Below are 13,515 nucleotides of genomic sequence, written 5' to 3' on the forward strand. Positions count from 1 at the left end.
CACAGACTCTTGCATTTGTCTTTTTTTCCCAATGACCAGCACCTGTTTCAAATTTCCGTCTATTTAAGCCCCCCTTTCGGTTTCTCCCGCCACAGCTCTCTCATCCTCCCTCCCTCTCTGTCCACCCATACAGGCATTCCAAATATTCCCCCACAGAGGCCTCCCAAGTCCCTGAATGTCAACAAGGGGAAGGCCATGCCAGAACCAACCCAGTTATTCTGCGTTCTCTCTGCCTTTTGGACCTGAACCTCCAAAGCCGTTCTGTTCCTCCCCCATCACCAAGGCTCTGCCTAACTGCTTAGCTGCAGTGATCCTACAAGCAGGGCATCTTTCAGCTCTTAGCTCATGCACATTTTCTTCCTTTCCCTACACTGCCAACGCCAGGCAGGGACCAGAGATAGCAAAAGTTAATCAGAACATGAATTTTATATTCATGTCTCCTGTTCAGCCTCATGGGGAAGCATTCCAACAACCTCTTTCTATTCTTAGCTGAGACCACGGGCACTCAAAGCTAAGAGCAAGCAGCTAGAGCAGGAGATAGGTTTGTGCCCTTTGAATGCCAACATGGCAGCAGGGATTGTTCAACTGCGGGCATGCGGTAGCAACATGCCATTAACAAACAGATGTCCTGTGACCCCTCCAGCCCTCTTTTCTGCTTCTGCCAAGTGAGGACACTAGCACAGCTCCAAATCCACTGACAAAAGTGGGTGGATCTGGGAGCCTGCTTTTTCAAATTGATTGAACGGCATGGAGTAAGTGCATGGAAAATTAAACTGCTCTTTATAACAATTCATTTCCTGAGTTTAGTCCATTAGCCCACGTTTATTAAACATCATTTACTCTGCAGCCCTGGGTTGAGCGCAATGGAAACAGAAACAGCATCTCACAGGATCCGTGGCCTAAAGCAGTTGGTTATATAATCTGAGAGTTACATAATACACACTTACCAAGCTCATTCTCCAGCAAATTACTGCTTGTTTACCGAAAACTTCTTTTGTAAAACCAAAATGCTTGACTTGAATCATTACATATAATCCCTATGTCAGCTGTGGGCTCTATGGAGCACTTGTATGCTATTTTACTGGAAATATTCATGTGTCTGTATACATATATATGTGTGCATATGTGTTTATATGTAAACATATACATTTGAAATGTAATGTTTAAAATATATTTATTGACAAGGTGAGGGTTTGTTTCTTTTTGTTTTGTTTTGTTTGTTTGTTTGTTTTGTGTTTTGATACAAAGTCACTCCATGTAGCCTCAACGGCCCTGGAACTCCTTATGAAGCCCAGGCTGGACAGCAGGGACACAGTCAAAGGCACACTTCAGAGACACTCCAGATAGGATGTCCCTAGCTCTTGCCCTCCTCTGTGGAGTAGTAAACTAAATGAAACGTCCTGCCACTTGAATTTGGTGAGCAGAGCCTACAGTCGCTACCAAGTAAGGCATTCCTTATCATCCTCTTTCCTGATGCATTCTATCCCCAGACAAGCATCAATATTTTGAGTACCAAGTTTGCAAAGGCTTTATTTAACTTCATTAAAGAGGAAATATTTTCTTTTTGTGTATTGGTGTCATCCTTACTGTCACCTGGCCCAATTCTAAAGAAAATCCAAGCACAATGTATCCACTTGACTTTGCTCAAACCTCAATGTGAGAGCATTAAAATCTCTTCTCTGGGGTTCTGTTGGTGCTTAGAGTTGCTCATGAAAGTATGACAGGCTGCTAGCTCCCAGACGGGATCAGGGCAGACTTGGAATTAGATGTGTTGAGGCAAGGATTCTGCCTCTGCACTTCAGAGTATTTCTGATAGCTCTCAGATTTCATCATGGAAGATAGGGTTGTGTGGTTCAGTAATATGAGGCTGCAGCCGACACTGTGAGCACACAGTTCCTGAAGGCTCAGAGCTTTGTTGTTACTGCGAAAGGTGCCCTTGAATTTCCTGGGTTGGGGTCAGTGTTTGGCAGATATGGTCTCCTTTGCTTTCAATGAGCTAGAAAGACCTTCAGCGCCCATGAGTCCAGTTTCCTCTCAGAAACAGACCCTAGGGAGCAAAGTCAAATAAAAGTAGTTTTTCTTCATACAGAGATGAGGCACTGAGATGGGGACTGGAAGCCAAGATGTTACCAAGCAAGTGGGTGCTAGAAATGACTCCTCCTGGGAGAGTCTGGCAGCCAGGGCAGAAAGTAAGAACATGCAGTGTTGGGAGGAGTGGGGTGGTGTGTGGTTTGTTTGTTTGTTTGTTTTACTCTATGGGGGCCTGCCACCCAGCTCCCAAATAAATACACAGAGACTTAGTTTTACTAATGAATGCCCAGACTTAGCTTGGCTTGTTTCTAGACAGCTTTTCTAACTTAAATTATCCCGTTTCTCTTTAACTATATTTTGCCTCTAAGTTTTTTACCTTTCTTTATTCTATACATCTTTCCTTCTTACTCCATGGCTGGCTGGGTGGCTGTGTGGCTGGGTGACTATGTGACTGACCCCTTAGTGTCCTTCTCTCCTCCTTTTCTCACTCCTCCTTGGTCTTCCCTTAAGCCTAGATTTCTCCTCCTATTTATTCTTTCTGCCTGGCAGCCCTGCCTATCCTTTCTTCTGCCTAGCTATTGGCTGTTCAGCTCTTTATTAGACCAATCAGGTGTTTTAGACAGGCAAAGTAACACAGCTTTACAGAGTTAAATGAACGCAACCTAAAAGTGCTGGGGGTGTCTTTCTGTACTCTGTGAAAATATATATTGTTCCCATTGGTTAATAAATAAGCTGCTTTGGCCTATGGCAAGGCAGATTAGAGGCAGGGAGGAAATCCAAGGAGAGAGACAGGAAAGAGAAAGGGGGAGTCTGGAGGGAGACACCAGCCTGCCCACCAAGGAACAACATGCCAGCCGACTGGAAAGCCATGGAACACATGGCAAAACATAAATTAATAGAAATGGGTTAAGTTATAAGAGCTAGTAGGCAAGGAGTCTGCCAGAAGGGAACTCTGCAGAAGAGGGGCAGGAAGAATTGTAGGAGCCAAAGGGGTCAAGGACACTAGGAGAAATGGTCCACAGAATCAGCTGAGCAGGGCTCATAGGGGCTCACAGAGACAGAAACGGCAACCATGGGTCTGGAACTGCACCAGGCCCTCTACGTGCATGCTGGTTCTTTAGGTTGGGATGGGAGTGGGGGATGTTTCTGACTCTTTCCTCTTGTAGTTGGAGTTTTCCTGCCTGGCCCATAGTCAGGACAAATCTCTGTCACCCACCAGGTCCATAGATGCTCAGAACCAACCAAGTAAACACACAGAAACTTATATTGCTTACAAACTATATGGCCATGGCAGGCTTCTTGTTATCTACTTCTTCTATCTTAAATTAACCCATGTCTATTAGTCTATACTTTGCCACATGGCTCGTGGCTTACCATTACTTTACATCTTTCTTGTCATGGAGGCAGCTGGCCGTGTCTCTCCACTCCAGCCTTCCACCTCCCAGAATTCTCTTCTCTCTTGTCCTGCCTATACTTCCTGCTTGGCCACTGGCCAAATAGCATTTTATTTATACAGAGTGATATCCACAGCATCCTCTGCTTGTGGGACCTATTTCCTCCTACTGAGTTGCCTCATCCAGCCTTGATATGAGAGTATTATGCCTAGTCTTATTGTATCTTGTTATGCTGAGTTCAATTGATATATCACTGGGAAACCTGCTCTTTTTTCTGGAGGGAAACAGAAGAGCAGTGGATCTGGGAGAGATCTGGGTGGTGCTGGGAAGAGGGGAGGGAGGCTGAAGTTGGGATGTATTGTATGATAGGGGAATAAATATAATAATAATAATAATAATAATAATAATAATAATAATGATGATGATGAAAGAAAATGCCCTGCAATTGGATCTTATAGAGACATTTTTCTCAATTGAAGTTCCCTCCTTTCAGATGACTCTAGCATGTGTCAGGTTGACATAAAACTAGCCAGGACAACCCACATACATCTATTTATAATAACTTGGAGTTTTAAACCATCACAGTTTTTCTGAAGCTAGTCTATTCTTTTAGTGGAAACTGTACTAGAGACTGAGGAGTTGACTCTGTGGTTAAATGGTTGCTGTAAAGCAGGAGGACTTGAGTTCAGCTCCCTAGTGTCCACATAAAAGCCAAATGTAGTAGTAGCATAGGTCTGTAATCTCAGGACTGGGCAATGGAGATAAGCAGATCTCAGGATAGACATGAGAGCGTAAGCAGGCAGGTGCTCATCTTACACATCCTCTTTGCTTGACAGCCTCTCCGGACTGAGTGCATCTGGTGCAGACACAATGGTCTCGCCGTTTGTTCCAGTGGAGGAAAGGATCTTGCTCCACCCAAAGTAGCATGGGCTAGAAAGCATGCAGTGGTTGTATGGGGAGCTTCAGGGCCCACAGCTTCACCCAAGATTCTTGGACCTCAGAGAAGTTAACACCAACAAGCTTACAAAGCTGGGATTTCCTGCGTGGCACAGCAGCCACGGGTTGCTGTCTTCCCCTGAGCATCCTTCCTTGGATGAGCTGACTTGTCAACCAAGACAGAAGGAGAATGATGCCCGTGAGTGAAACTAAGAACAAGGGACCAGAAATGGGCAGATCCAGAGGCTTCTACAGATGTCTGCTGTGTGTTGTAACTCTGCTTCCTTTTAGATACCTGGGGCCTCTTGGAGACCATCATGTTCACTCCCAGAACAAGGGTGTCTCTAGGCACAGTTTCAAAATAGATTAACCCTTTTCATCCTTATTGTGTTTTTTTTTTTTCTTTCAAAATTCTCAACCAATGGGTGCTGGAGAGATGGCTCAGAAGTTAAGAGCACCGACTGTTCTTCCAGAGGTCCTGAGTTCAATTCCCAGCACCCACATGGTAGCTCACAACCATCTGTAATGAGATCTGACACCCTCTTCTGTATACACAATAAATAAATAAATCTTAAAAAAAAAATTCTCAACCAATATTTGTTCTTAGGGTTTAGAAGAAGCCAGAAGTTCTTTATTTTCTTTTGGTTTTTCTTTAATATCATTTTTTTTTTAAAGATAGGGTCTCTTCTCATAGCCCTGACCTGAAACTCACTACATAAACAAGGCTAGCCTCGAACTCAGAGTTCTGACTGCCTCTGTCTCCCGAGTGCTGGGATTAAAGTTGTGCACTACCATGCCCAGCTCAGAAATTTTTTCATTGCTATATGTTTTCTTTTAATTTTTAAAAAATATAAATAAGAAATATTCTGTTTGGTAGTATGTGAAGAACTATTGCCTATGGCAAACACCCAAACATCACAAATGCCACCAAAAGTTACTGAGGGACTTTAAATAATCCAGCATTTACTCTAACCAGGAACCTGACAGCATAAAAATCACTTTAAAATAATCCACTTATGGGCGGGTTTTTGCTTCCAAAGCTGGCATTTCTTAGGACCCACTCTTAGGGTCTAATATATTATACTGTATAAAAGAATAAAGTTACTAATATTTACTTTATTTGGAAGAATGACTCCCAATTAGCAGCAGGGCCAATTAAAATGCATTTATACTATGGTGATGAGACACAAGAGTGGAGCAGAGTGTGAAGTCTGGAAGGCTTTGTGCAAAACCTCACAAAATTAGCACGCGATAAAACAAGTCAGCAGGGCCAGTGAGTTGGCTCAGTGGGTAAAGGCACTTGCCACACAGCCTGATGATCTGAGTTTGATCCTTGGAACCCACAGTGAAACTCCTGAAAATTATCCTCTGACCTCCACAAGTGCCCCACAGGTCACTGAATACACACACACACACACACACACCACCACCACCACCACCACCACCACCATCAATTAAAGTTTTTTAAAGTTGTCAAAGAGGAAGCCTGGACTGCTCCGATCCCAACCTCACTGAGACCCACCACTGACTCAGACATAGAGGCACTCCAGTGTCTGAAGGTGACCTGGCTCATTCTAATACTTAAACTCAGACTTCTGGGTGGATATTTAAGTTGTTAGTGAGTCATGGGAAATATGTTACATAGCCTGTGCAGAGAAACTGAGGATGTACAGGTGAGTCCAAAGCCTCCACTTATGAAACATGTGAAAGGCCTCAGTTCTGTAGAGAGGGCCAGTGGAGCTGCTGAAATCCCTTTGGGCCACTCTCTCCCTTGGAAGTGTATCCGTTCTTAATCTTAATCGGTCCTCTCACTTTGCTGGATGTGATCTATGTGCCTCTGTCCAATTCTTTGTTGTAGGACACAGCAACCCGGATCCTCTTTAGTGATGCCCTTTGAACCCTAGTATTAGTGACATCCTGAACAAGATGCACAGATGCAACATCTCTGCCAGTGCTGACCTGCAAAAGACCAAGGCAACAAGGTTATTCAACAGTCCAACAGGCGGCTAGAATTTTATTACCTTCATTATCAGACTCAAAGGGTGATTAACAACAACAACAAAAGGGAGATGACATGAAAGGGGGGACATGTTAGGGTGTCCAGAGGAGTCAAAGGAGGGAGTTGGGGTTCTTTCAGGAGTGGCAGGGGATTAGAGTTGCCGATGATCAAGATTCATTGTTTACATGTAGGAAGTGGTCGAAGAGTGAATAGAAGATAGTCTATTAAAAAACTGTACCGGGGCTGGTTCAGGAGATGGTCCAGAGGTTAAGTACCACTCTTGCAGAGGACCCAAGTTCTATTCTCAGCACCCCCATCAGAAGGCTCTATAGCTTCAGGGTAATCTGACACAACACGTACATACCCACAAACATACCCGTAATTTCAAAATGATAAGTTTTCAAAAATTTGTCCAGTTGGTGCCGCAAGGAATTTTCTCACAGTCAGACTGCTCATTAGCACATCAGTGTTTCTGAGGCAGGGATCCTCAAACAATGAACCTTAAAACCATGCAGGGGGAGGAAAAGGCTAAGGCCCTGGCTGGGGGAAGGCCTTGAAGGAAGAGCTGTTTCTCACCCAGCTCCAGCAATTTGTGTTAACTAAGTTAGCATGTACATATTTCCAGCTTTGGTTTAATCTTCTCTGTAAAATTGTAATGCTTCTGCAAGAAAGGTAGAGAGAGTTTTACTCTCTCCAGTATGGACCAACTGGAAATAAATTCATTTTCCTTTACCTAGTTCTGTTTCCTCATTTTTCTTTCTTTCTTTTTCTTTTTTTCTTTTCTTTCTTTTTCTTTTCCTTTTTCTTTTCTTTTGTTTTTGTTTTTGTTTTTTTGAGAAAGGGGTCTCTGTATAGCTTTGTGCCATTCCTTGAACTCACAATGTAGTCCAGGCTGGCCTCGAACTCACAGAGATCCACCTGGCTCTGCCTCCCGAGTGCTGGGATTAAAGGCGTGCACCACCACCTCCCGGCCCTCATTTCTTTTGAGGTACAAAGGAACTAAGATGGTGGTTCCTGGGCCTGGAAACCCTGAAATGTTCTCTCTCCATTCTGAGCTTTGACTGCCCAAAGTCCTCCTACTCCACATGCCCTTAACTTGATTCAGATAAAGCCCCAGTGACTTCCACTTTCCCACCAACAAAATTTCAGTCACCTCTGTGCCGGCCTTAGGGTGGAGGATGAACGCAGTGGTACTCAACTCTCTCACCCCGAGGCATGAGCTAATATATCTCCCACCTGGATTAGAAGCAAATCAAAACAACGAACACATTTCTGCAAGAGTGAGGAAAATTGTCAGACATTCTCTTCAAAGACGGGAAGAAAGGGCGTGAAGGCGGTAGCTGTAGGACTTGCATGGTGCAAGGCCGTGGAGAGGCTGAGCGTGGCAAAACACCAATGCAAATCACAACCAAGGCTTGGATTCAAACGCAACAGCCAGTCGGTACATGCCAGCCATGTCCCACTGGAGAATCAGGATTGACCCGCAGGCTGGCAGTTTTTCATTTTTACATTGAACACTACAATACGGTACAGACCAAAGAGAAATCGATTCCGGTTGCTAAGCACCATCGATGACAGAAACAGCTCACTGCAAATGGATAAAAAGGGACGGTTTAGTTTGGAGCTAAAGGTGAATACACCACCACATCTTGCTTAATTTTGCTTTATAAATTAACACACAGTAAATTGATTTGGAGGGTGGGATAGATTTTCTGTTAGTTTTGTTGTTGTTGTTTTTTAAGATTTATTTATTTATTATGTATACAGAAGAGGGCACCAGATCTCATTACGGACGGTTGGATGACAGTAGCCCAAGAACAAGAACTGGGTGTCCACAAATACCATGTTCCAATGAAACAGCAATGCCATTGCAATTTAGAAGGAAAAAATGGGGTTGGGATTTAGCTCAGTGGTAGAGCGCTTGCCAAAAAAAAAAAGAAAGAAAAATTAAAAGCTGAGTGTGTTGGCACTCTCCCATAATCTCAGCATTTGGGAAGCAGAGGCAGGAGGATTGCTAGTTCTAAGATAGCCTACATGATGGTGAGTGTCTTCTTCGGTGTGACAAAATTTAGACTCACTCGGGAGAGGGGCAGTGCCTGTGAAGAACTTCTTTATTGGATTAATTGAGGTGGGAAGACCCAGCCTGGATGTGGGTGGGACCATTACCGAATAGAGGATGGAGGGCTGAGCAGCAAGCACGTATGCACTCACTGGCCTCTTTGGACCGGAGTTGATAGACTAACAGCCTCATGCTCCCGGTGTCTTTGTTGATTTCCTCCACCATGATGGACTGCGGCCTGGAGCTGTGATATAGAAGAAACCCTTTCTTTCTTAGGTTCCTTTCGGTAGGACCCACTGGTGCTACCTCCTGAGTGACTCATTTACCAGTCTTTATCACATCATCTTTGAGGGATGTTGAACAGCTAAAGTCCTCAAATGTCCTCTTCCTGTTTTCTTTATTTTATTACAGAAACTAAGGTGCCTGAGACACAGGGAGATCTGTCAAAAAGAAAAGACAACCAGGCGAAATAGTAGCATTTATGTTAGAAAATTAAAAGATTTAGTAATTAAAAGAGAAAATCATATCCTATAAGTAAGCTATGTTTTGTAAATATAAAGAATAAAGAATTCACAAATTAAAATCACTCCCCTCTTCAACTAGTACATTTATAGTGGGCATTTTGGCCAGGTTTAATGGTACACCTTTAATCCCAGCACTCAGGAGGCAGACAGGCAGATCTTTGTGAGGAGGCCATCTTAGTCTACCTAGTGAGTTCCAGGACAGCCAGGGCTACACAGAGAAACCCTGTCCGAAGAAGAAGGAGGAGGAGGAGGAGGAGGAGGAGGAGGAGGAGGAGGAGGAGGAGGAGGAGGAGAAGAAGAAGAAGAAGAAGAAGAAGAAGAAGAAGAAGAAGAAGAAGAAGAAGAAGGTTTTAATACCCAATTACTGTCCCACTATCTGATACTGTTGAGCCATTGAGGCAGCTTCTTACCACACAGGAAAGCATACCATCCAGGTGAGGAAACAGCAAGAGGCATATGGGTGCTGCAAGCTAATGGGTTGTTTGAACAGCTTTGTTGTTTAAACCTGAGGGGGTCTTAAACAAGGTGCTTAACTCCCCAGTCCCTTGGTGTCCTTACTTGTAAAAGAAGGTAATGACTTAACCATTAGGTTTGCAAGAAGGAAAGGTGAAAGGCAATGCTGTGGTAGAATCTAGAGGAAGGTACTGAGAGGAATTGTCTTTCAGGGGAGCACATATATTTTTGGTTGTGAGCCTAGCCTTTAACGGCTGAGCCATTATAGGTTGGGGATTTAGCTCAGTGGCAGAGCACTTGCCTAGCAAGTGCAAGGCCCTGGGTTCGATCCTCAGCTCAAAAAAAGGGGGGGCACATAAACAGTCCACAGAACACAGCTGTAGTCAGGTTGTCTCTGATCATACCACAGCAAGAAGAGGGGAGAGAGACTATAGGGTCACAGCAGGTATGGCCTGTCAGCTCTTCCTAGAACATGCAGAGGTAGCAAGGCTGCAGGGGGTGTGGGTAGATCTGAAAGCTAGATGTGTGCTGTTTACAGTCTACAAAGACCCTACATCCCAAATAAGGTCACAGTCTGGTGCTCTGGGTAGACATGAAATTTGGGGGACATGTTTTGCTCATCGTGGAGTGTAAATAAAATAGAAAGCAGTGGTTCCACTCTGCCATGTCCAAATCTTTCCCACCACGAAGGCCCAGTGTATTGGGTGTATTGTCCCTGACACATGGTGTGACCATCCTCAGACAAGCCATAGGAGTAAATCTGTCCTGTGCCCTTGAGTGTGCTGTCTGGAGTAGATGTGAAAAAGAAAGCCCTGGTATTTATTACACAGCTGCTCTCTGGGCTGTAATTTCTTTCACTACAGCCAAGTTCACGCTACTAATGTTCCAACCAACTCTTACATTCCTAAAAATGTCACAGTCAGCTCTCTCTGGTTTTGTGTGCCAACTCCAGCATAAATAGCACACTGCTTTGCAACTCCTGTTTCAATTTCAATATCACCAACCTGTGCAAGGGTAAGCTTCTCTGACATGCTTCCTAAAGAGCCAGTTCAAAATCACCTCCAGGTCCTGAGGATCCCCTGCCAAACTTTGACATCCTAATTGGTCCCCCTTGATGTTTTCCTCTGAGGAAGCACCCAGAGTCCCAAATTATAACCACACGCACCCCTCCACAGCTAATGATGGTTCAACTTACACTTTTCAGTCCTTGATGGGACAACATCAATATGCATTTGGTAGAAGACATTATTTTGAACTTTGCTATTTTCTTGGGCTGACTAAATTCAGTTATGGTATTCTCTTGTGATGCTGGCAGTGGCAGTGAGGCTCAGCTGAAGTCAGCCATAACACTGGGATAGAAACAGCCAGGATGTGGGTAGATTAGTTATGTAATCCCAATTTATGACATTTCTACTTTACCAGGAGTTTGCTGGGAGTACCCTCATGATAAGTCAAAAAACACCTGTATTTGTCTCTTCTTTAAATTCCCAATGGCTCACAGAGTGCAGTTATCCACATCCTTAGATACCAGTAGCAATCACAGTATCAGCCCTCAGCAGGTGCTCACTGATCAAATGAACTGAGGCCAGGTGTTGCATCTTGTTTTGTCTTTTACACACAGCAATCACTTAGCATATCTTTCCCCAACTCACACAATGTCATGATTTTGATCACACTACACATACGGGATTTACTCGATGGGCTTATGTGACAGGTCCTGAGCAGTGTCTTGAAGATGGATGCATCAGCAGTTCTCATCTGACATTGGAGGCCTGGAAGGTTTCTGGAGGGTCATTGCTATTCAGCCCATGTTGAATGGCCAAAGAAACTGGAGTCTGATGTTAGGGGAGGATGGTGGCAGGTCAGCAGCAGCAGCAGCACAGTAGATGAAAAAGAAGAAGAAGAAGGAGGAGGAGGAGGAGGAGGAGGACGAGGAGGAGGAGGAGGAGGAGGAGGAGGAGGAGGAGGAGGAGGAGAAGAAGAAGAAGAAGAAGAAGAAGAAGAAGAAGAAGAAGAAGAAGAAGAAGAAGAAGAAGAAGAAGAAGAAACTTCTTCCATCAGCTAATTCTCTCTGGAAGCACCCTCACAGACAAATCTAGAGGTGTATCTTCTAGACGACTCCAGAACCCATGGAGTTAACAACTAAGTTTAACCATCATAAGGATGACTCTCATGTCTGCTTGTGCCTGATTTATTTATTCAACAAGATGTGCAATGCAGTCACTGTAAGCCAAGTCCTGTTCTAGGTGCTGGGAATAGAATATATGATGAAATAAGCAACCCCCCCCGCCACCCATCCACAGTTTATACTCTACCAGAACGATAAGCTACAAATAAGTAAAATGTGTATGGTGTTTTACTGAGAATGTTAAGTGCTCCAGAGACTAATGGATTGGAAGAATGGACAAATGGAGAGAAAGTCTGTGACAGCATCGATGAAGAGGTGACCTTGAAGCAAAGCTGTAGAGGAGGGAAGGAGGGGGTATGGAGCTGTTGCCCTGTATGAGGGTATATACTAAGTGCAAAGGACCTGTGGCAGAAACAAGTATCCAGAATGGTGCAGAAGCCAGTGCAGAGAAGGGTGAGAGGAACCAAATTTTGAAGGGCTGGTGACTACTGTAAGCCTTGAGCTTGGAATACTCATTTCAGCCCAGCAGTGAGAGACAGAACCTTGTGTGACATTGTTCCTGGGGAGACATCCTCACCCCGGATAAGGAACCAATCAATGATCACAGTAAGGGTATCAAAAGTCCAGTTTGGTGAACCAGTGAGTTTTATTGGGGTCACTTACAGGAACTGAAGTGACTTACAGACTGCTGCATCCCAAAACCAAATGCCAGCATGAGTGACAGTTCACAAAAGCTGGAACGCTGAAGGACACTGCTCTGCCTGCAGGCAGCTTGTAGATCTACCCTTTCTATGGCGTTCAGTCGGTCTAAGCCTCTTCTGGTTCAACTGGGCTTGTCTGAGAGTATCTCTCAGCAGTCTTTGCAACTTGTGTGTACTTGGGGAGGGAGGGGCCTAGTGAATCTTATTGGCTTTAGGGACTTCCTAAAGCTATTTTGAGATTGTTGCTTTGTTGTTGTTATTGTTTTGTTTTCCTGTCTTGGAGAAAACTGATAATTATTCTAGTCCACTCTGTCTGCCTGCCATGTGGAGAATGACTATGAGGACCCAAGAACCGAAGCTGGAAACCTGTTGAGGAAGCCATTTGTTATGCAGAATGCTGGTGATTTATGGCTGTGGGACACAGCTCTGCAAGTATAATTTTAAAACCCATTAAATTTTGGACTTTAAAAGGCTGACACTTATTGTATGGAGCCAAACCTCAAAATACAATGTTTAAGTTGCAATAGCAGCCACTGTGTCTTAGGGGTTCCCCTGTGTCCAGCACAGTAGGGGCTCATCATTTGCTCCCTCATCCTGCTTCTGAGGTTCTCATCATTAGCCTCCTCATAGAGATAAGAAAGTTATAGTCCCACAGCATGAATCCACTTCTCCATAATCACAGCTTAGTTAAGTGACCTACATGGCATTGGATCTGATTTCCCCAAACTCCTAACCACACACTGTGGAATCTTAGATGACAGGGGAAGTGACTGGGGAGATGAGTCATCAGGACTCAGATTCCAGACTGGGCCAGTGTGATCCTGATGCTGAATTCTCTGCATCCCTTCTAATGGAGGCTGCAGGAGGCCCTGGCACTCAGGCATAGCTGAGCCTTTAAGTGCCTGGTAGATAGATAAGAACTGCAGAAGCCCCCAAGTAATGGTCCAAGATGACATCTCCTTAGCCCTGATGAAATGTAAACTACCTAGTTCAGAGACTTATCATGGAGACTGGGCCAGAAATGTCAGGGTACAAAGAAGAAAATATCATTCCCTTAGGAGTTCTAAAAGGCTTTCCAGTCCACCACCTACTTTGAAGGACTCATAGAGATGAGTCTTGGCCGTTCCTTATACCTCAAGGATATTATCATGAGAGTTTTTGTCTCTAGAGGGAGTTACAGAAGAGTTAGCACACTCAGTGGTCTATGACTCACTGGTTGTAAGTGAGGGATCTCATAAAGGTCTATTAAAAGGTATCCTTAGGGGTTGGGTATTTAGCTCATTGGTAGAG

The sequence above is a fragment of the Onychomys torridus genome, chromosome 4, assembly GCF_903995425.1.
Source record: "Onychomys torridus chromosome 4, mOncTor1.1, whole genome shotgun sequence".
NCBI lineage: Eukaryota > Metazoa > Chordata > Mammalia > Rodentia > Cricetidae > Onychomys > Onychomys torridus.